Source organism: Vulpes lagopus, chromosome 23, assembly GCF_018345385.1.
Source record: "Vulpes lagopus strain Blue_001 chromosome 23, ASM1834538v1, whole genome shotgun sequence".
Taxonomy (NCBI): domain Eukaryota; kingdom Metazoa; phylum Chordata; class Mammalia; order Carnivora; family Canidae; genus Vulpes; species Vulpes lagopus.
In genome coordinates, this window is record NC_054846.1 from 53,295,326 (window position 1) to 53,317,087 (window position 21,762).

Below are 21,762 nucleotides of genomic sequence, written 5' to 3' on the forward strand. Positions count from 1 at the left end.
TGTTTAAAAAAACATACACCTTATCTTCATGACTGTAAATTTGGGCCCAGTATTTCTGCTTTGGTATCTTTTGGTTTTCCTAAGCCATGATCAAGTTCCTTTCCTTCTCTGTACCTTGAGTGCTTCATTCATAAAATAGGGGTTTTTTCTAGTTCTCACAGTCTAAAAGAGAGGCATGAGGAAAGCCTGTTCATACAAGGCTCTTACATTAGAGCCAACCAGAGGAAGGAAAGTGAAATAAATATGGAAGTGGCAAAGGAGTCCTCAGGTTTGGGATTCAGCTACAGGTATACAGGTATTAAACCTGAAGCCTTGATGTCCTGCTGCTAGGAAAAGAGTAGGGTGTGTTCAGGGTGCAGTAGGCTGGGGCTAGGCTGCGGCTAGGCCAGGCTGGGACCAGAGCTGGCACTGCAGTGAGACCCGGCGGGCGGGGGTGGGATTTGGCATGTTGGCGCAGGTGCTAACACACTCTGGAACTCCAGCACTGGCTTTGAAAATTACAAGGAGTGTCTAGAAAAGGTTAATCTGCACATATACACGTTTGCAGTTGTTTGTATTTACAATGGGGTTATTATACAGACTTTAAGTGAGTAAAGCATGTCTGCAGAAGCACCTGGAATATTGAGCACAGAACTAATGATTTTTTATTTATGGCCAGATGAAATCAGATTGGATTGTATGTAAAGCCTTCAAAAGTTTATTTGATTTCTGATAACACAATTCTGAATGGTATGGTGTTTTATAAACCCCTTATAAAATGAACTTCTGGAGCAAAGTAAATAATTTTGTAAATGTTTAAATACATCAATATACCTGTACATAATCAGTAATAGTCACTCCATTTTATGTTTGCATGGTATGGGGAAAGGACCTGAGTTATGGGAATTAAATATTGGTACTGACATTTATTGTGCAACCCTGAAAAATTTAAGCTAAGCTTCCACGTCTTTACCTGTAAAATGGGAATAATATCTATCTTTCAGAGAACTAATATACTTGATTGTGCACATAATGGCATAAAAATAAATGGTTTTTATTCATTGTCCTCACTCCCTACTACTCCAACTCCTTTGTAATGAGTAGAAAGGGCAATAGCAGATTTTGTGAAGGTTCTTAATTCCATTCAGTTTCCATGAAATGGCTATAATTTAAAAACATATTTTAAAAACTCCTTTGTGTATTTATTTAATCTGGTCAGGAACATAAATGATGGGTTTTCTTATATAATAACATTGGTTCTCTCAGTACCTCTGTGGGCTAGCAAAAACCTTTCCTCTGCTTGCCATCAACTTCATCATAATAGCTTAGATACACTGAGCACTTACTACATGCTGGTGGTTTATAAGTATCAGTTCATTTCATTTTTACAACAGCCCAGTGAAGTAGGTACTATCATCCTTATAGGCGAGGAAACTGAGCTCTATAGAGGTTAGGAAATTTGCCCAAGATTGAAGAGTTATGAAATGGCAGAGGTGAGATTCAGTATGGGAGGCCAGAACCCAATTTTTTAAACACTACTCTCTACTGTCTATTGCTCATCTCCTTCAAATCCACTCCAGTCACTGCCAGGGGAATTTTCTGGTGTTGAGCCAGTCTCACCAGTTTAAATCTCAATCCTCTGTTAGCACCACCTAGACTTTCTCCTGGTACCCGAGACTCAACAAATCTGTCTCAAGTGAAATCTGCTTCCTTATCTGTCTTCCTTCATTTCTCTACATGGTAAATACCATCTTTCTTATCATTCAGGCTGGGAACCTCTAAGTTTCCTCTGACAACTCCTTCTCTACCCCACCACAGACATAATTTGACAATCACCAAGTCCCACTGATTGTTCCTTTTTCCTGATTCTGCTGCCTTTTCTTCATCCCTACTGATGCCATCTTAGTTAAGATTTCCATAGCCTATTGTCTTGTCAACTGTAATAGTCCTATCTGGTCTCCTTTTTCCAGGGTCTCCCTACTCTAATCCTTCTTGATAAAAATAACCCACAAGCTTTAGACAATAAGGAAAAGGTAAAAATATGAAATCAAAAGACCACTGCTCTGAAACTTATTAGCTATATCAATTTGTGTCAGCCACGTGGCAATTGCAATCCTAAATTCTCATCTTTATTACAAGGGTTAACACTTAACTAGTTCAAATTACCACTAGACTTGTTTTTATGAGGGCAAGAATTTTATCTAGCCTATTCACTACCGTATCCCCAATATCTTATGCATAAGAGGTGCTCAAATATTTGCTAGATTAATACATAGAAGACTCTTCAGTTATTTTTTCACCTCCTATCTCAATCCTTCCATGCCCAACTTCATATACTAAATTCCATCACAGAAAACTCTATCCTTATTCCCTGGTAACCACTAATTTATTTTTCATCCTTACAATTTTGTCAATTCAAGAATGTTGTATAAATGGAATCATACAGTATGTGCAATCTTTTGAGATTACCTTTTTCCACTCAGCATAATGCTTTTGAGATCTATCCAGATTTTTTCATCATGTATCAAGAGTTCACTCCTTCTCATTGCTACTCCGTTTTGAAAATACTTGTTCAAACCCTGTTTCTTCTGCAAAGCTTTACTGATCTCCCAGTAGAGAACTGAAGCCTCTACTATTCCTTGGGTTCCCATTATATCTGGCATAGACTATCATAACATTTTTAACCTTTGAATATCTTTGTTTATGTATTAGGGCTTTTGGTCCCATTTTGTATCTTTAGTGCCTAACAAGTACCTGGTAAAACTAAGTATGTATTAAATGTTTATCAAATTAATGAATGTAGACTAACTTAGAAGTTAGAGGTAAAAGTATTTTTGAATATGGCAAAATGCTATGCAAGTGTTCCTAAAAGGCTACAGAGCCCATATTAAATTGGTCTTCGTGATTCCATAGATTCTGATATTTGTAAATTCACCTACTCATTAACCTTCATTTCTAACTCTGAAATCCACACTTGCAGTACTTTCATGGTCTTCTGAGAACATGTGTAGAGTGGTGAAAAATTCAGTTGCCTGGTACCCATGTTCCCATCTGAGGTCGAATGAGGCAATACTCTGCTTTATTGTTTCAGCTCTCATAGTGTAAACAAATGTACTTCTTGTGGTAGATTTAGTGTCATAGTTTTTGCATTTTTGTGTGTGTGGGTTTTGTGTGTGTGTGTGTGATTTTGCTGTTTCAAATGCTCCCAAGCATACTACTAAAGTGCTGTCTGGTGTTCCCAAATTTAAGAAGGTTGTGATATGCCTTATGGAGAAAATGTGTGTGCTAGATAAACTTCATTCAGGCATAAGTTATAGTATTGCTGGCCATGAGTGCAATGTTAATAAAGCCTTATACACTAACTAAAATGTCTTTAAACAGAAACACACATAAAACAAAGTTATGTATTGATTGGTTGATGAAAACTTGTACCCAGAAACTCACAGGAACTTAACCAAGTATTTCCTTTAGAAGCAATATTGAGTATTTGCTAACTCAGTGTTTGTGGCAACTTTATACAATATAACTACTGTGAAAAATGAAAACTGTACTTCTCAGTTTTAAAACTATCAGCTCCCTATAGCCTACAGAATGAAGTAAATTTTTTAACCTCAGGTACAGTGCTCACCTGTACAACTGACACAGACCTTTTTGTTCAAGCAAAATAGTGTATTCTTCTTCATGCTGTGCCTAAGTTGGCAGGATGTGTTGTCTCGTGTCTGCTAGGGTGATTTCTTGTTTTATCTCCTACCAGACTTGGCCTTCTAGACCAAGACCATGTCATCATCATTATCACACCCAACAAAGTGTGCCATCCCTACATCCTTTTCTCCAGCCTATATCAACTCACATCTTGGTGGGTCCTTACTGTAGGCCTGTGCAAGCCCATGCCAGAAATGAAGGTGCAAAGGCAAACAAGATGCAGTACAGCTATTGCCCTAAATGAGCTTACCCTAGAAGAGAACTCTGACATAAATGAGGTAAAAAATCTCCAGAGGAAATAAGACTATCTCTCACCCTAGGAAAAATACCATAGACTCATTCAGGAATGTTTCCAACTATGAAAGAAATCTGCTAGTTTAGTAAAACAGAAGTCAGATAATTAAACTCTAGATAATGCTAGTTGAACACAACTCTCAAACTATTGCTATTAGGCCTATAAGGCACAGGGTATGATATCCTTACTTGAAAGCTAGTAGTTTCCAGTTTATATTGGACAAAGGTTCTTTGTCCTCTTGAAACCAAAACATGAAAGAAAAAATAAGTATAGAAAGAAGACGGGTAGGGAGAGAAATAATCAACATTATTATCATACCAGTTACTATTATTATATTCATACGCTGTGGTAAATGTTATATGTATTAAACATTTTACATTCATTCTTTTATTTAATGTTCACAATAGCCCTTTGAAGTAGGTATTGTTATTCCCATTTTTACCAAGGGATTAAGTAATCTAAGATCACTCAATGAAAAGCTGATCCAGAATTCAAGGCCAGGTCCATTTGACTCTATAGCCGGTATGTGCTTTTGTTTCAGGCTACAATGCCTCTGAAATGTGATTGAAAAGAAGACGTAGTATTAAATAAATAATCTTTACAGTGTTGATTTATATTTGCTTATAAAACAAGCAAGGAAAAATAAATACCAACAACTCCTCCTTTATTTTAAGTAGCTAGATTGAAGAAAGTATTCTCCCTCTGCAGTGAGGGCAAGTGGCTGAAGCCTGAAGGACAACTGCAGGACCACTGCAGATTTGGGAGCAAGTTTACATGGAGTATGTTGGCACTCTAGAACTAGGAGATGACCATCTCGAGGGACTGTGCTTTCCTCGGGTTCTTTTGAAGATCCCCTTTGAAAATACAGGATTAACTGGTACTTGTTAGTACAGCTGACCCTTGAACAACATGGTTTGAATTCAGCAGGTCCACCTACATGCAGTTTTTTGGATAAATATAATTTATTACTGTCGATGAATCTTCTCCTTAATAAGATTTTTTTCTAGCTTTCTTTATTGCAATAATACAGCATATAATACATATAACATATAAAATATGTTTTAATTGACTGTTGATATTGTTGGTAAGGCTTCTAGTCAACAGTAGTCTATTAGTACATAAGTTTTCAGGGAGGTAAAAGTTATATGTGGATTTTTTGACTGCACAGAGGGTTGGTGTCCCTAACCCCCATATTGTTCAAGGATCAGCTGTATTCTTCTGAAGGTTACTTTTATCCTTCATTAAAGGACTAAGTACTGTTACAAGTTAAAGTAAAAGGCAAAGTCAAATGCTCTAAGCTTCCCACTTTCAGAATTCCACCTACATATCCAGTAGTAAACCCCAGAAATGAATTTGAGATATGAATACTTTAAAAATTAAAATTATAAAAAAATAATAAAATTATATGTGTGGAGAAGGGTTACTACAGCAGACCTGACAGCTATTCTTTTTTTTTTTTTTCCTGACAGCTATTCTTTTGAAAGGTTGGCCCTTGGCTGGCATTTGGGAACCTGGGTTTAGAGAGGCTTCCCACCATTCCCAGAACTGGTAAGGGTGGCTCACTATGCCTAAATTGTTTGGGCAAACAATGTAATTTATGCTGAACACCTATTTTCCTCCTGGGAGTCTGGAATTTTGGGACATGCCACTGTACAGGGTACATACATGATCAGTTCCCAACTAAAACCCCTAGGTACTGAGTCCCTAATAAGCTTCCTTGCTTGGCAACATTTCACATGTGTTGTCTTAAATCTTTGTTGGGGGAATTAAGTGTGTCTTGTGCAACTCTACTGGGAGAGGATACTTGGAAGCTTGTGCCCGGTTTCTGCTGGACTTTGTCCCATGTGCCTTTTCTCTTTGCTGATTTTGCTTTGTATCTTTTTGCCGTAATAAATCACAGCCATGAGCATGATTACATGCTCAGTCCTATGAATTCTGCTAGAATTCAATCATTAAACCTTGGAGGGGTTATGGTTTCCGTTGGTGTCAGCAGTGGGATTAAAAACCTGACTCATCAGGGATCCCTGGGTGGCGCAGCGGTTTGGCGCCTGCTTTTGGCCCAGGGCGCGATCCTGGAGACCCGGGATCGAGTCCCACGTCGGGCTCCCGGTGCATGGAGCCTGCTTCTCCCTCTGCCTGTGTCTTTGCCTCTCTCTCTCTCTCTCTCTCTGACTATCATAAATAAATAAAAATTAAAAAAAAAAAAAAACCTGACTCATCGAAATATGGTGAAAGCATTGTTTGGGAGAAGAATAGGGAATGGTCAACCTGTGGTACCTGAGTGGATGTGAAGTCATTCATCCATGGTATGAAATAGTTGCTATCTGTTTTGAGAGGTAAAAGCTATCTACAGAATTTTAAAATGATAGATCCAATCCAGGGGAGTTGACTTCATGACTCCTCTAACTGCTTTTGGCTGTACTAATTAAAGTGAGGGGAAAGGTGCAGCCTTGTAATGCCTTTGGTTTTTGTTCTCTCAGGTGGCAAAAGGATCACAAAATTTCTAAAGGTGAGCTATGGATAGGCCAAAAATGCTAAAATTTTGCCTTGTTCTCCTCTTCAAATGGGAGGAATAAAGAAGTTAAATTAGTTTCCAGGGATGGAGCACAATTTTAGATAAACCAGAGGGGAAAAAAGGGAGAAAAACACTCTGGCCATTTCTTCAGCTTAGCTGTTGTCGCAATAGCAAGGTATTGCTCCTTCCCTATCATCCCTTGCATTCCAGCAGGGATCTTCTCCAACAATTTTAGTATTAGCTCTGTAAATGCTAAAAGTATTGCTACAGGGATGCCTGGGTGGCTCAGCAGTTAAGCGTCTGCCTTTGGCTCAGGGCGTGATCCTGGAGTCCTGGGATCGAGTCCCACATCGGGCTCCCTGCATGGGGAGGGATCCCTCTCTGCCTGTGTCTCTGCCTCTCTCTCTCTCGCTCTCTCCCCCTCTCATGAATAAATAAATTAATTAATTAAAAAAATAAAAGTATTGCTACATGTTTGAATAAATTTGCAATTAGAAAAGGGTGGGGGGAGGAATTTTAAAAAATTATAGTCTTGTGGCTATTGTATCTAGATATCTGGTAAAAACAGATATAAAACATTATATGCTTCCAATTTCATAAATGCTAGAGAATCATCCCAACTAAAGAAAGCTGTAAATTGTGTTAGCAGAACATAATTTTTGTGACTTTGCCACTGGTGAGTGGGTTAAAATATAAACTCCAAGTACTGAAAATAGAACAAGTCTCCAGAATTAACGATTTTTGCTTTTGAAGCCTCTAGAAAAAGGGAGATAACATGGTAAGGAGAGGCAATCTCCAGATAGGGACACACCTTGGGGGACGCCTGGGTGGCTCAGCGGTTGAGTGTCTGCCTTTGGCTCAGGGCATGATCCTGGGGTCCTGGGATTGAGTCCCGCATGGCGTTCCCTGCATGGAGCCTGCTTCTCCCTCTGCCTGTGTCTCTGCCTCTCTCTCTGTGTCTCTCTCATGAACAAATAAATACAATCTTTAAAAAAAAAAAAAAAAAGAGCCACACCTTGGGTTTTTTTTTTTTTTTTAAATAGTTTTTAGTTTGCCAATGATCTTATAGAATCAGATCTCTGATCTTTAGAGACTGATGATCTTCCTGTGTGGTATGCATATTTTTTAGTATGTAAATTTGGACAATACCAAAAGGGCTTAGGAAAGTGCTGCATGTTACTTGAACTTAGAACACTGCTGCTGCCTGGTCCTGCAGCACCTAGGCTTTGCTGCTGCTGAAGAAAAGCTGCTGGCTTCATTTGGAATCCTAAATCCATAGATCGTAATTGTCTAGACCTGACTCTAAACAAAAACCTAACGCTACCTGTTGTAAGCTGTTTCAGCATCAGAAGGTGCTGTGCTGAACTGAAAACAAGCATAAACTCAATGACCAGGACTTTGACTCTGGAATTGTAGATTTAGGACACACTCTGTGGGGCCTGAAATTCTGAAGACATCATGAGTATTATCTGTACTATCTGGGTCACATACAAATGCCTGTAGGAAAGGATTTGTTTTTTGATAGGATCATATAAAATCAAGCTCTGATTTGGCTTATATTTGTAATAGAGACCGACTATATTCCTTTTTTTTTTTACTTTATTTTATTATTTATGATAGTCACAGAGAGAGAGAGAGAGAGAGAGAGGCAGAGACATAGGCAGAGGGAGAAGCAGGCTCCATGCACCGGGAGCCCGACGTGGGACTCGATCCCGGGTCTCCAGGATCGTGCCCTGGGCCAAAGGCAGGCGCTAAACCGCTGAGCCACCCAGGGATCCCGACACCGACTATATTCCTAATTTGTGATTCCTGCCAAAAGCTGTAAGTTGGGGGAGGGCACACAAGGAGTGTGACTCCTCTGCCCATTCTTGACAGACTCTGGACTCTTAACTTCTACCTTTGGGGGAATGTCTCACTGTGTTGACTTGTGTTCAACTTCCCAGTTTAGTTGCAGTTTGCAACAAAAGACTAATAAATAGCTTGACTCTACTTTTCTCACCTTTCTCCTGGTGTACACACCCTAGAAAGACAATCTGATAATTAAATGCTGCTATTCCCAAAAAGGGATTGATCATCCCCCATGAATGTCAATGTTAAAAGGATAGTTTTAAAGGCAGGAAGGAACAATGTCAATGTTACTGACATTCATGAGGCAGATGAACTGGTATTATGGACAAGCAAATCTATTTGAGACTGTGAAACCAAGGGCTGAATTAAACTATCTGGAATGACGGAGAACTCATGGGTGAGAGGTACTGCACTGGGCCTAATGCATGTCCTGCTTGGGGTGCTCTAACACTTAATTATAAATTTTGTTTCTGGGGGTACCAGGTATCCCCCTGGGATTGTACTTCTTGTGTGTACCCTGATATCATGACATTGCCTGAGCCCTGGAAGATGTTCAGAGGTCAGCTTCAACTTAGCCAGAATTCTGCTATATCTGAGTTGATGACATGGGCCATGTGAAAACATGGTTAATACAGAAACTTAAGGAGGAAGCCACCTTGCTTTCTAAGATGGACTTTAATGGTTAAGGGGATTTGTTTTAGCTGGCGAAGTCCAGAATCCCTAAAAAGCATAACTGGGCTCCACACTGCAGGCTGCTTTTATTCTGCATGTAGGGTCCTATTGATTCTAATTTTTTTGTAAAGATGCCTTGGTCAAGAGTCAAGAGGATGACATATATAGAAAAGAGTTAACGTAAGCAAGTCTGACTGATATTCTTTGAAAGTCTTGTTTACAAGGTTGGTCTTGGGTTGCCATGTGGCAACATGGTTTTCAGGAGGGTTCCCAACATTCTCAGAACTAGTAAGTGTGATTCAATAAACCTAAACTGTGCAAACTACAGTTTGTGTTGAATGCCTACTTTCCTTCCGGGATTCTGGAATTTTGGTAACTAGACAGAGGGTACCTGCCTTTGTGATCAGGTTTCAATAAAAACCCTGGCTATGCAGTCCCTAGTAAGCTTCCTTGCTTGACTACACTTCACATGTGTTGTCTCAAATCAATGGGGAAATTAAGTTCATTCTGTGTGAGTCTCCTGGGATAAGACTCTTGGAAGCTTTTGCCTGCTTTTCCCTGGACTTCTCCCCATATGCCTTTCCTCTTTGCTGATTTGGTTTGTATCCTTTTGCTGTAGTAAATCATAGCCATGAGTATGACTACATGTTAGTTTTGTGAGTCCTCCTAGGAAGTCATCAAACCTGGAGGCAGTCCTGGGATCCCCTCTGACACATATGAAAAAGTTTTCTGTTTAGGATAAAAGCATAGACTTTGGAAGTTCAATCATAATTATGTCCGTTACTTGGTATGTGACCTTGGAAATATTACTTATGGTCTCTTATCCCCAGTTGTTCTATTTGTAAAATGGGGCTACTAGGGCTTGTACAAAGATTATTTTTTTTAAGATTTTACTTATTTATTCATGAGACACACGCACACACACACACACACACACACACACAGAGAGATAGAGAGAGAGAGAGAGAGAGAGGGGCAGATGGAGAAGCAGGCTCTATACAGGGAGCCCGATGTGGGACTCGATCCCGTGACTCCAGGATCATGCCCTGGACCACAAGCAGACGCTCTACCGCTGAGCCACCAGGCGTCTTCAAATAAAGATTAAATGAGAGAATGTTTCCCAAAGCGTTTGGTAGAATATTAATAACTGTTAATTCCTGTCTGACCGAGAGCTGGAAAAGGCTGTTAAGAACTGGAGAGGTCACCAAATCAGCCCCCAAAATTTCAAAGAAAACTTTCACATTAGGAAGCCACCCACTTTCTGAAGGCTCAGACCCAATTCATCTTGAAACTAAGCAGGAAACTGTATCAACACATTTCACTGCGAACCTCTTTGGTGTTTAGTCGTATCTCCCTGCAATCTCAATAAGAGGATTCTGCTTTGTGGCAAGAGTAACATGGAGGAAGGGGGAGAGAACATGCTCCCTTAAAGGAAAATATGCTGAAAGTGAGATGGTGTGGTTTCATCCTACAGACAGGGCCTCACCCAGGGGCATGTCCAACCGGTGAGCCATGTTATTTCTTCCAAGCACAAAGTCTACACATTTTAAAGCACCGTACGTCCTGAGCATCTACCGTGTGTTGTGTTCTTGCCCTCAAATTACCTCTTAACTCTACGACCACCTCAAACAGCTATTATTATCTGCCTTATAAAGGTGAAGGAACAAGCTTAGAGAGGTTGTGTGCCTCGCCCAAGGTCCACCTGGACCTTGGCAGGACCTTACCTGGACCTTGGTAACTGGTTCTTTATATAACTGTGCTGTTTCCCTGTCATGACTGCCAATACTCAAAACACATTTTTCCTGCACTATGGGGACTAAATAGTGGATTTCCTTCTAAGGAAGAGTCTGTTATAACACAAGTGACAAAATGCAGGTCACCCTCATATTAGGAATGAAGAATGCGTATCAAAACTTATTTTTTAAAGGCTAGAAACAGGGCAAAAGCAGTGACTTGCTGGAAAGGGATAAAAGAAACTCAGCATTACCAAATCAAGCAGCATGGGCCTCTGCCATTTACCAAGTGTTTTCATTATCACTTTTATCTTATCATCACAATATATTAGTGAGGACACATGACATTATCCTCACTTGAAAGATGAAGTAACTGAAATTTAGCAAAGTGATATAATGTGGTCAATGTAACTCAGCAAATAGATGGAGGTGCCAGCATTATCTCTCTGACTGACTCCAGGTACAGATGCACTAGGAGAAACTATGGAACTATTTATCAAAATAGCTCAGGTGTTAGTAGACCATATATTAGCATCTCTCTAATCTTCCCCTGCTTGGCTGCATTTTTATCAATCTCATTTTAAGTACTGCAATGTCCCTTGACTATTCTTCTGGCTTCAGTCTTTCTTCATGTTGATTCATTTTTCCAGGCTACCAGTACGATATAATGGAAAGAATCAGCACCTTCATACTCAATTTCTACTTCCTGGCTATGTGATCTTGGACAAAACACTTAACTAAGAAGCTTCAGTTCCTGTATCTGTAAAGTGGGAATAATATTTGCCTGATATAACAGCTTTTGGATGTGGGTTTGAAATCTGCTTCTTCATGCCTTTTGTTTGTTCAACTATAAACTAAAGACAATACCAATTTCACAACCTGGTTGTAAGGATTCAATTAGATGACACTTGTAAAGTGCACAGCATAATTGCCTAATCCACAGTGGGAACTCAATAAATGGTAGATAGCCTAAGGGTTGTCAGTAAGGTGGGAGCTGAAAGGAGGGAAGGAAGACTGCTATGAGTTGGTCAGAAAAGGCCTCAATGAAAAGGCAACATTTGAACAGAGACTTGAAGGAAGTAAGGGCATGAGCAATGCAGATTCCTAGAGGAAGAAAGTGCAAGTGCAAGGTTCTGAAGTGAGAAAATATTTTGTTGTCTTTTACAAATAGCAAGGATGCCAAGGTGACTGGAAAAGATTAAATAGGGTCAGAGAAATAGCAGGGAGTCACATCAGGGTGGCGTTTCCAAAGCTCAGAACTAGATGGGGAACCACCACAGGGTATTGAGAAAAGAAGTGATATGATTTGCCTTATATGCTTTTAAAAAGTCTCTCTGTTTTTTAGAAAAAGGGACTGAAGCGGTAGGGGGCTGCATGGGTGGAGGCAGAGTGGTCAGTTAAGATACCACTGTAATAATCTGGACAGGAGATTATAGTGGCTTGGCCTAGGGTTAGTGGTAACTGTATATATGACATTTAAGGCCACAAGACTGAATGAGATCCCCTAGATAATGAGGGTAGCAAGGGAAGAGATCAAAGGACTGACATTTATTGAGCACCTACAATGTGCCAGGCAATGTGAATTTATAAAATATGAAATAATGTATGGGTGATTATTCTTACTATGATGATAACTGTGATGACCATGACCATGTCATTACCTTGTTCAACAAATAAAGCCAAGCTCCTTTGCCTGGTAGTCTAGGTTTTATACAGTTTTTGTTCCTAGAACTTTACTATATAAATTCCATTTTTTGACTAATTTAATCTGCACTCCCCTACCCAGCCATGCCTTGTGCATTCCAACATTAGCTTCTTTCCTCAAGCTGTCCTGGCTGCTGGAGAATATTCTCCCCTTATCAGTTCAACAAAAATCCTATTCATCTCAAAGTTTTGTTTATCTGCTACCTTCTGTACAAAGCCTTTTCTCATTATCCAGGTCCGGGATCTTGGTCAACTCTGATTTCTATTACCCTTTTTATTTGAATACTCTTAGAACCTACTACATGAACTGCAGTATGAAGATTATTTTTGTATGAGAAGCCAGGGTATTATCAAAGGCAAAGACCATACCTTATTCCTTGGCACTTAGCACAGTGCCTAGAAAAATAAAAGTTTGTTGGTAAACAGTATGAAATACAATTAAGGGTACACTTTACCTATATCTGGCTGTGACTTTGTAATAGGAATTACAAAGACAACATGAAGAAATCAAAGATGAAATCTTTCTAAGGTTCATTTACACATTTAAAGTATTCTCTAGATGATAAACTACCTCACTCATTTATTCCTTCCTTGGAATAAATCAAGGGGCATGATGGCATAGGGATTAGGAACACAGACTCCAGAGTCACACACTTAGATCTGTATCTGGTTCTGATATTTACTTAGCCTCTTTTTTTTTTTTTTTTTTAACTTAACCTCTTTTGTGCCTGAGTTTCCTATCTCAGTGAATAAAGGATGAATACTTACCTTTAGAATAGTTTTTGTTTGCTTATTGTTTTAATTAAACTCAATTTAGTTAACACATAGTGTATTATTAGTTTCAGAGGTAGAATTTAGTGATTCACCAGTTGCACATAATACCCAGTGTTCATTACATCAAGTGCCTCCTTAATGCCCATCACCCAGTTATCCCATCCCCCCACCCCCCATCAATTCTCAGTTGTTTCCTAGAGTTCAGTGTTTCTTATGGTTTGCTTCCCTCTCTGCTTTCATCTCACATAACACACTGAGAAAAGTACCTAATACAGCAAACCCTCAATAAATACTGTTATTAAAAAATTTTTATTCTGAATATTTGGTTTTTGGATAGTCATCATGATCATCATCACCTTTCATACTTAGACAGTATCTCACAGTTTACAAAACACTTTTCTATACATTGCCTTATTTGAGTCATGCTATGGTCCTGGGAGAGGCAGAATTTATTGCTAACTTACAGAGAAGAAAACTGAGATTTAGAGAGGGGGTGTGCCTTGTTCAAGATTGCACAGCTAATCTTTTGATTCCCAGTTCCTTCCTCTATATCACTGCTTTCCCTCTATTCCATCTCAATGGTTTCAACAATAGAGACACTTAAAAAAACTATGAGTTTTCAGACTGATGTAATGTGTAAGGCATTGTTAAGGTACAGGATGCTTCATTTCATTACTTAAAAACAAAACTTAAAATTTAGAAAATACATTTCTTAAACAAAATGAATAACCTGAAGAAATAGAAGACACCCTTGCTAAAAATATTCCCCCCTTTAATTAGACTAATATACCAGATTAGAGTTTCATATACAGACCTATTTAAGAAGCAGGTATATTATTCTTTTAAATCTTTTGTTACTTAGTTTCTTTTGTTGTAAATATTATGTAAACAGTTTACCAGATGACTTCAACCTATAAACTCAAATGTTGTGTGGTCAAAATATTCCAGAAACATCTTTCCTTAGGACATCATTTTTGAAAATAAAGCAGTTGAGAGGTTTGGGCTCTAGTCCTCTGTGGTCATCAATTGCATGTATGTTCTCAAGCAAGCCATGTCACCACCTCAGGCCCTCACTTTCTCCATATGTTGACTGACACTAATACTGCCTACCTTGCTACCTCCCCAAGCTGACAAGAAAAAGAGTGAGATAATTCTGTGACTGCATTTTGCACTTCAGTAAGATCTCTTGATTTCTTTCATTTTAGCAGTCTTTCTTTTAGCTTAATGGTGAGAAGCATGTGGTGGGGAAGTAATGGGAGAAAGGGAGAAGAACTGAGCAGGAAGCGGAGATGATGTGAGACTGTGTATGCTTTGGTAAGGAGTATGGACTGGCAGCCATTAGAACGACTTTTAAGCTGGAAAGAGATAAGATATCATCAAATCTGTGTTTCAGAAAAATAACTCAAGAGTCAGTGGGGAGGATCGATAGGAGATACAGTAGACACGACTGGAGTCAGGGGGAAGAAGTCATAGGTTTAATTTGGACTATGAAGATTTGAGTAGTGGGGACTGGGGGTGGGGGTTAGTGGGGAAGGCGGAGAGAGGAGAGGAAAAGAACAGATTTGAGAGAAGTTTAGAGGCAGACTGATATTGTGACCAACTGGGTATTACTTGTGTTCCATTTCACAATCATTGTCCTTATTCTCTAAATCTTGATCATTTAGGGATACTGGAAAGCCTCAATTAGATACGGTGATATTAAAATACCTGAAAGGAATGGAGCAAGCTCAGCAGTAGTAACTTTAACATGTATCTCACTGATTAGATGCTTCATCTTGCTTTATCTTGAAAACAAAGCTTTTAAGATATAGGTAGTTCAATGGCATTAAAGTTTTCCTTCTGATTCTTTTCTTTCTCTTTTTTTAATCAGACAGTCTAATATAAATTGAAAATCAATCCCACTGTAATATTAGAGGCATTAACATATGAAAGTCATTGAAATACAGAATATTTTAAAAATTGGTGCTTGGAGCTGCAATTTATTGCATTTATTATGTAGTCTCTAATGTTGATTTTCTAGTTTTATTGTCCTATAGCTCTATTTTTAAAGTGGAGCTCTGTAATCTATTAGCAGACTTTTAAAAGTAGTCAGTGATCTTAAAAAGCAATGGCCATAAGAAAACCTGGGTTTTAGTGTTGGCTCTGCTATTGATCACTAAATTTTATCATGCTTTGATTTTTCCATCTGTAAAATGACAGCATTGGCCTTGATGTTTCTGAGATTCACTGGGCAAATACATCAATGATTCAATGATACATTATTTTGTCTGGTTTAGAGTTCACTGCTGCTATGCTTTCTTTAGCAAGAAGCCTTTCTCACCTCTTTGGCTTCTCTCCACTTGAGATAATTATAGCAGATACTGTTTATTATGTGGTAGGGACATAGTAGCCTACATACACTCTTTTCATTCTTACCACACACAACTCTTAGAGCTAGGTATTATTATTTTTCTTTCAAAGAGAGAAAGGTGAAGAAATAAACATTCAGCACAGCCAAGTAAGTTGTCCAATGTCATACAGCAGGTATAGAGTGGACCTCAGATATGGACCTCTCAAAGAGAGAAAGGTGAAGAAATAAACATTCAGCACAGCCAAGTAAGTTGTCCAATGTCATACAGCAGGTATGGAGTTAGACCTCAGATATAGGTCTAACTACAACCAATACTTTTATTTTTAACTGTGCTATTGTTTCTACTCACCTAACATTTCTCTGTACAAGTCTCAGGTCATATTCATTTCCTTTATAATGCCTTCCTTACCACTGCAGGCTGAAATTACCTGTCCTTCCCACAGTGGGTATAATTTATTTATTTATTTATTTATTTATTTATCTATCTATCTATCTATCTATTTATTTATTTTAATTTACGATAGTCACACACACACACACACACACACACACAGAGAGAGAGAGAGAGAGAGAGGCAGAGACACAGGCAGAGGGAGAAGCAGGCTCCATGCACCGGGAGCCCGACGTGGGATTTGATCCCGGGTCTCCAGGATCGCGCCCTGGGCCAAAGGCAGGCGCCAAACCGCTGTGCCACCCAGGGATCCCAGTGGGTATAATTTATAATGCAATTTGCTTTAGATATATTTTCACTAGAATGTGAACTCTTCAATGTCAGTAACAATTTCTTTTATTTCTGTATCATTAGCGTCTGGAATGGAGGTTGGCAAAGTGGCTGCTCAGCAAATGTTTTGTCGTATGGAAGAACCAATATATGAATGAAATGCAAATTAAACTACTTCTATTTCCTTATGGTGGCAAATAAGATATCTTTGTGTTATCGATAAAGTCAAACATCATCCAGCAGTAGTTTGTGGATACAGAGTATAAGTTCTATAAGGGCAGGAATTAAGTCATTTTCCTCAGCACTGTGTTCCCATTGCTGAGCTTAGTGTTTCATGTAATAAAGGTGGATGGGTGACAGAGGAAGGAATTTGCATACTCCACATTGTAAGGCTTTCCCACCAGTTAATCTAAACAAACATTTACTGAGGGCCTTTCACTCTGAAAAACCCTGTGAGAAGCCTGTTTATACATTTACTTTAAACATTAGAGAGGGCAACCCAGGTGGCTCAGCAGTTTAGCGCTGCCTTCAGCCCAGGGTGTGATCCTGGAGACCCAGGATTGAGTTTCACTTCAGGCTCCCTGCATGGAGCCTGCTTCTTCCTCTACCTGTGTCTCTGCCTCTCTCTCTCTCTGTGTCTCTCATGAATAAAACAAAAAGCAAAAAACAAAAAAACACATTAGAGGGAAGAAGAAAAAAATTATAAGTATAGTTATGGGGGGGGGGACTAGAAAGTAGGAGAAAAATACAAATACATTCATTACTTTGTTTTAGAATATAAAATTTCTGAGTGTATTTGGGAATGCATGCATGTTTGTCTTTGGGGGCGTCACATCTTTAGATCTGGAAGAAGAAATGTTCTCGGGGGAAGGATGAGGGCTGTATAATCACATAAGTGACAAGGCACACAGGGCATTCACTAGTCCTGAAGCTAATCTGCCATTACCATCCTCCCTCCCTCCTGCTCTCCAGTCATGACAACACTTTCCAGCTTCAGGTGGAGCTCCTCTGTGTGATGTGGACAGGAGTAGGCAAAAGAAGGAAAACAGAGGAGGCGGGAAAGGGTAAGAGTTGTGGGATAACTAGATGAGGAGGGAAGGCTGGAAAGAAAGGAGGAGAATAAAAAGGATAAAACAGGATTGGAAAGGAGAATGGTAGGAAGAAGAAGGGAAAAAGGAAGACCAGGGGATACTGACAACCTTACACTGAATGGCATTGGGCAAACGTCCAGTAGGTCCAAAGGGGAACTGGAAAGCTGGCAGAGGCCCCTTATTCTGACTCGTAGGCAGGGGGAGTATCAGTAGGGGTTAGGATCATTCCTCAACTTTAGGACTCAACTACCTCGCTACCAACTACCTCACAATACCCAAGTAAGCAAAGGGGTCACTGATGTTCACATGGCTCTAACACATCTAAAGCTCTGGTAGTGAATATTATTTTTCTTGGTAACTTTGATTAGCAAAATAGACAGCAAAACAACAACAACAACAACAACAACAACAACAACAACCACCACCAAATAACTTGATGTTCCTAGCACTTCGACAATCAGCTTTTCTGGGGAAGGCTTGTGTTGCTGCTCTTTTGGTTGTCCTACAGTGCTCAGTTCAGCGGTATACCCACCAGACATTTAGTAAATAGTTGGACAGCTGGGAAATCTTAACATGAAGTATTGTTTTGATTGGGGAGTGGGGGTGCAGAAAAACGTTTACCAGGTCCTATGGCGAGAAATCAGTCTCTGCTTTGTAGAGAAAAGGCTGAAGACACAATAAGACTCCTGGAGTTAAGTCTTATGTTATTTGTTATTAAAGAGGCGAGGTATTAAGATGTGCTTTTTAACAGTCTTTAGTTTGGTTGTAATTTAAGATGACTTTTACAAATTAGATCCTAATCCTTGCAGACACAGATGGCTGTTACAGAATAGCCTTGCAAAAACACTAGTCGTTTGACTTGAAAGAGCATTCAGAAAAGGATGAAGGGCCATTAACTCTCACCCTACCCCTGGCTCTAGGAGGTCTAACGAGTCCTGGGTGGGCTTCCTGGGTTTAGGTCTTGTCTGGAATCTGGGTGGGCCTAGGGTATCTATTCTCTTTTGGAATAACTTCTCTAGTTCACTCTGGAATCAGAGATTCAGAATCAGACTGGAGATCATTAACACTTAACAACAGTAACTAAATGCTTATGTGTGAGGTACCATGCTGGGAACTTCAGGGGAGGTAGACATGAACATGATATGGACAGCCTTTGCAAAAAATTATAGAACAGGATAAGTGCTATGAGAGAGGAATGTACAAACTGCAATGGGTTCATAGGTAAGGAGCCTGGGAGAGGGGAGGGCTTCTCAGAGGGGATGACACTTGCACCAGGCATTAAAAGGTGAGGTCAAACAGGCCAGGAAGAGTGGGGAGGGTGGATACTCAAGAAGGAAGAGTATCCTTCTGGAGGTGCAGAAAAACGTTTACCAATGTTACCTTGAATATTGAACAATATTCAAGAGCACAGAGGCACGAGAGTCTCTTGTGTCTTCCATGACTAGTGAGCAATCTCATACCTTCTGGTGATGGAAATAAGAGATGCTGAACTTAAGGTGGAAAAGGTAGGTATGGACCAGATAGTGAAGAGTTTTTGAAAGTATTCTAAGGGGTCTATCCTTATCTTAGGGCTATAAGGAGCTATTAATGAATTTTTAAACAAGAAGGAGAATGATCAGAATAGGGTTTTAGAAAAATCACTGTGCACATAATATCAAAGTTGACCAAGGACCATAAATGGACCTGTGATGGATATTGGGAAGCTCTGAATTCCTCCTAGATAAATAAGCCTCTGGTTAGACTTTTCCTCTGGGGAAATGGGCCAAACTTGATCTAAATTGGCCCTGGGCTAGGGTTTGAGGTAGAAATGGGATCAGGTGTTAAAGGGACATTGGGAGAAGAGACTGGTAACCAGATAGAATAGTGAATGATTGAGATCTAAATCAAGAGTACATTTTTGGGGCAGCCCGGGTGGCTCAGTGGTTTAGTGCTGCCTTCAGCCCAGGGCATGATCCTGGAGACCTGTGATCAAGTCCCACGTCAGGCTCCCTGCATGGAGCCTGCTTCTTCCTTTGCCTGTGTCTCTGCCTCTCTCTCTGTGTCTCTCATGAATAAATAAATTTTTTTTTTAAAAAGTACATTTTCTCTAAGACTAGGTGATTGACCCTCCGTTTAGGGCAAATCCACAGTTAACACAATCTGTACTGAAAAGGCAGAGTCCTTAGTCAATAAAACTCAAGGCAGCAGGTAGCAGGCCCAACAACCTTCTGCATTTCACTTCACAGTTCTCTTGCTTATTTATAACAGCAGCTTTGTACAGTCTACATTTCTACCTTGTGGGAAGACGTCATTAACACTGATCATAAAATCTAGCTAATTTTGAGATTGTTCCCCCACCTGATCCCCAGTAATCAGGTTTAAAAATTAATTTAAAAGAATATAAAGTTTAGTTTTAAAAGCCAGTAAGGTCCTTAGACTATTTCTTCTAGTACTTTCATTTTCAAATGAAAGGCCCAGAAGAATACCTTAAAACCAAAGGTTGGCATCTTAGAAGTTCTCATCACAAGGGGAAAAAAACAACCTGTAACTATGTATGATGATGGATATTAGCTAGACTTATTGTGGTGATCATTTCACAATGTTCACAAATACTGAATCATTATGTTGTATACCTGAAAGTAATATAAAGTTATATGTTAATAACACTTAAATTTAACAAACAAAAAAACCAAGAGTCGGGAGAGACTAGTTCCAAAGTTTTATAAGTTCTTTAAAAGAGATGTTCATCATAGAACATAAGTATGAGACTCAGGCTGACCTTGATCCCTTTGATAGTGGTTCTATCCTAAGTGTTTACATATTTAGAGTTTAACTTCAGTGTCAGAATTAAAGTAGTTTTTTACCTGGCCATGCAGTACACAGAGCATGTACATGCATGTTCCCTAGTACATATTTTGTGTGGTATATATGAACAAAGAAAAACTGCATGGAGCAGTAAGTGGGGCTAGTGAGAGAGGAGCAATGGCCAGCACTTGTGGTTATTCTAGTTTCCTTGGCTTAGACATAAGTAGTAGGATCCTCATCCCACCTAGGGATTTTGTGGCTGAGGGGTAGAGCTAAACATATACCACTGGTTTCTGTCTCTACTCTGCAAATCTGACAGCCACTGTGAGGGACTAAGATGACTCTTAATCAAATTATTGGTTTTGTGTTTTATTTTTTATTTATTTTAAGAAGATTTTATTTATTTATTCATGAGAGACACAGAGAGAGAGAGAGAGGCAGAGACATACATAGAGAGAGAAGCAGGCTCCATGCAGGGAGTCCAATGTGGGACTTGATCCTGGGACTCCAGGATCATGCCCTGGGCCGAAGGCAGGTGCTCAACCACAGAGCCACCCAGGCATCCCTAGGTTTTGTGTTTTAGATTAAGTCTAAGTTACTAGACTTCATATTATTACATCAAAATGGAATCACAGAATATTAAGATTTACTGTATATCTTAGAGGTAAGCTAGTTTAAGCTCCATCCCATTTAAAGTAGGAACACCAGGAATGAATCCTTCTCCATAAATATCCAGTCTTGCTGAAAAGGGATCATTTAGCAATGCTTGGTTATCTCCAATGACAGTAAAACTACCACTTCATGATACAAGATATTCATTCCCTACTTAGAAAGTACTTTCTTATATTGGGCCAAAACTGTCTCCTGTAACTTTCAAATCATTGGTCCCAATTCTGTCCTTGGAGCCTCGCAAAAGAAGATCCCATTTTTTTTTCACGGCAGGCCTTCAAGTAGCTGAAGATAACAGTCATGTCTCCCATGGCATTTCCATCTCTAGAGGAAATGTTCTTCGAATGATATATAATTCCCAGTTCCCTCATCTTCCTATTAGCCCTGCTCTAGACATGCTCTTTTTTTCTTTAGGCTTCAGCATGGAGTCTACGGACTCTTTCAAGGTGAGTTTATTTTAGTACACAGTTGAATAGGACCATTAAGTTATCCTCTTGTTGGGATTATCCTCAAAAAATTCAGCTAGCATTTTGTTAGCAGCCACAACACAATAATGTATATTCAGCCTAATTCAATGATAACCTCTAATAATACATGGTCTTTCTATTTCAAATGTAATTAATTCTCTAAGTCTAATGTGGGAATCCTGCTCTCTATCTCTGAATATTTCTGTAAAATTTCTATAGGTTCATTTTTGTCTATTGTTTTAGTATTTTAAGGTTTTCTTGAATCTGATTTTCTCATAATCCATAAATCTGATAAGGTCTTCGTGTAAGTTCCAATAAGCATGGTGAGTAATAAAGGACTAAATACAGAACCTCTTGGTTTCCTTTAGGGAGAGGATAATCACTTAGTCAACACTTTCTGGATACTACCATTTAATCAGCAATGAAACTACCTAACTATAGATTTATATCTCCCTACT

At 39.3% G+C, this 21,762-nt stretch overlaps 1 protein-coding gene across 3 annotated transcripts in view; it reads right to left on the reverse strand.

The window, feature by feature from the left end:
- FAF1 (Fas associated factor 1) overlaps nucleotides 1–21,762 on the reverse strand; it is a 470,490-nt gene that overhangs the window by 15,722 nt on the left and 433,006 nt on the right. The window lies entirely within an intron of this gene.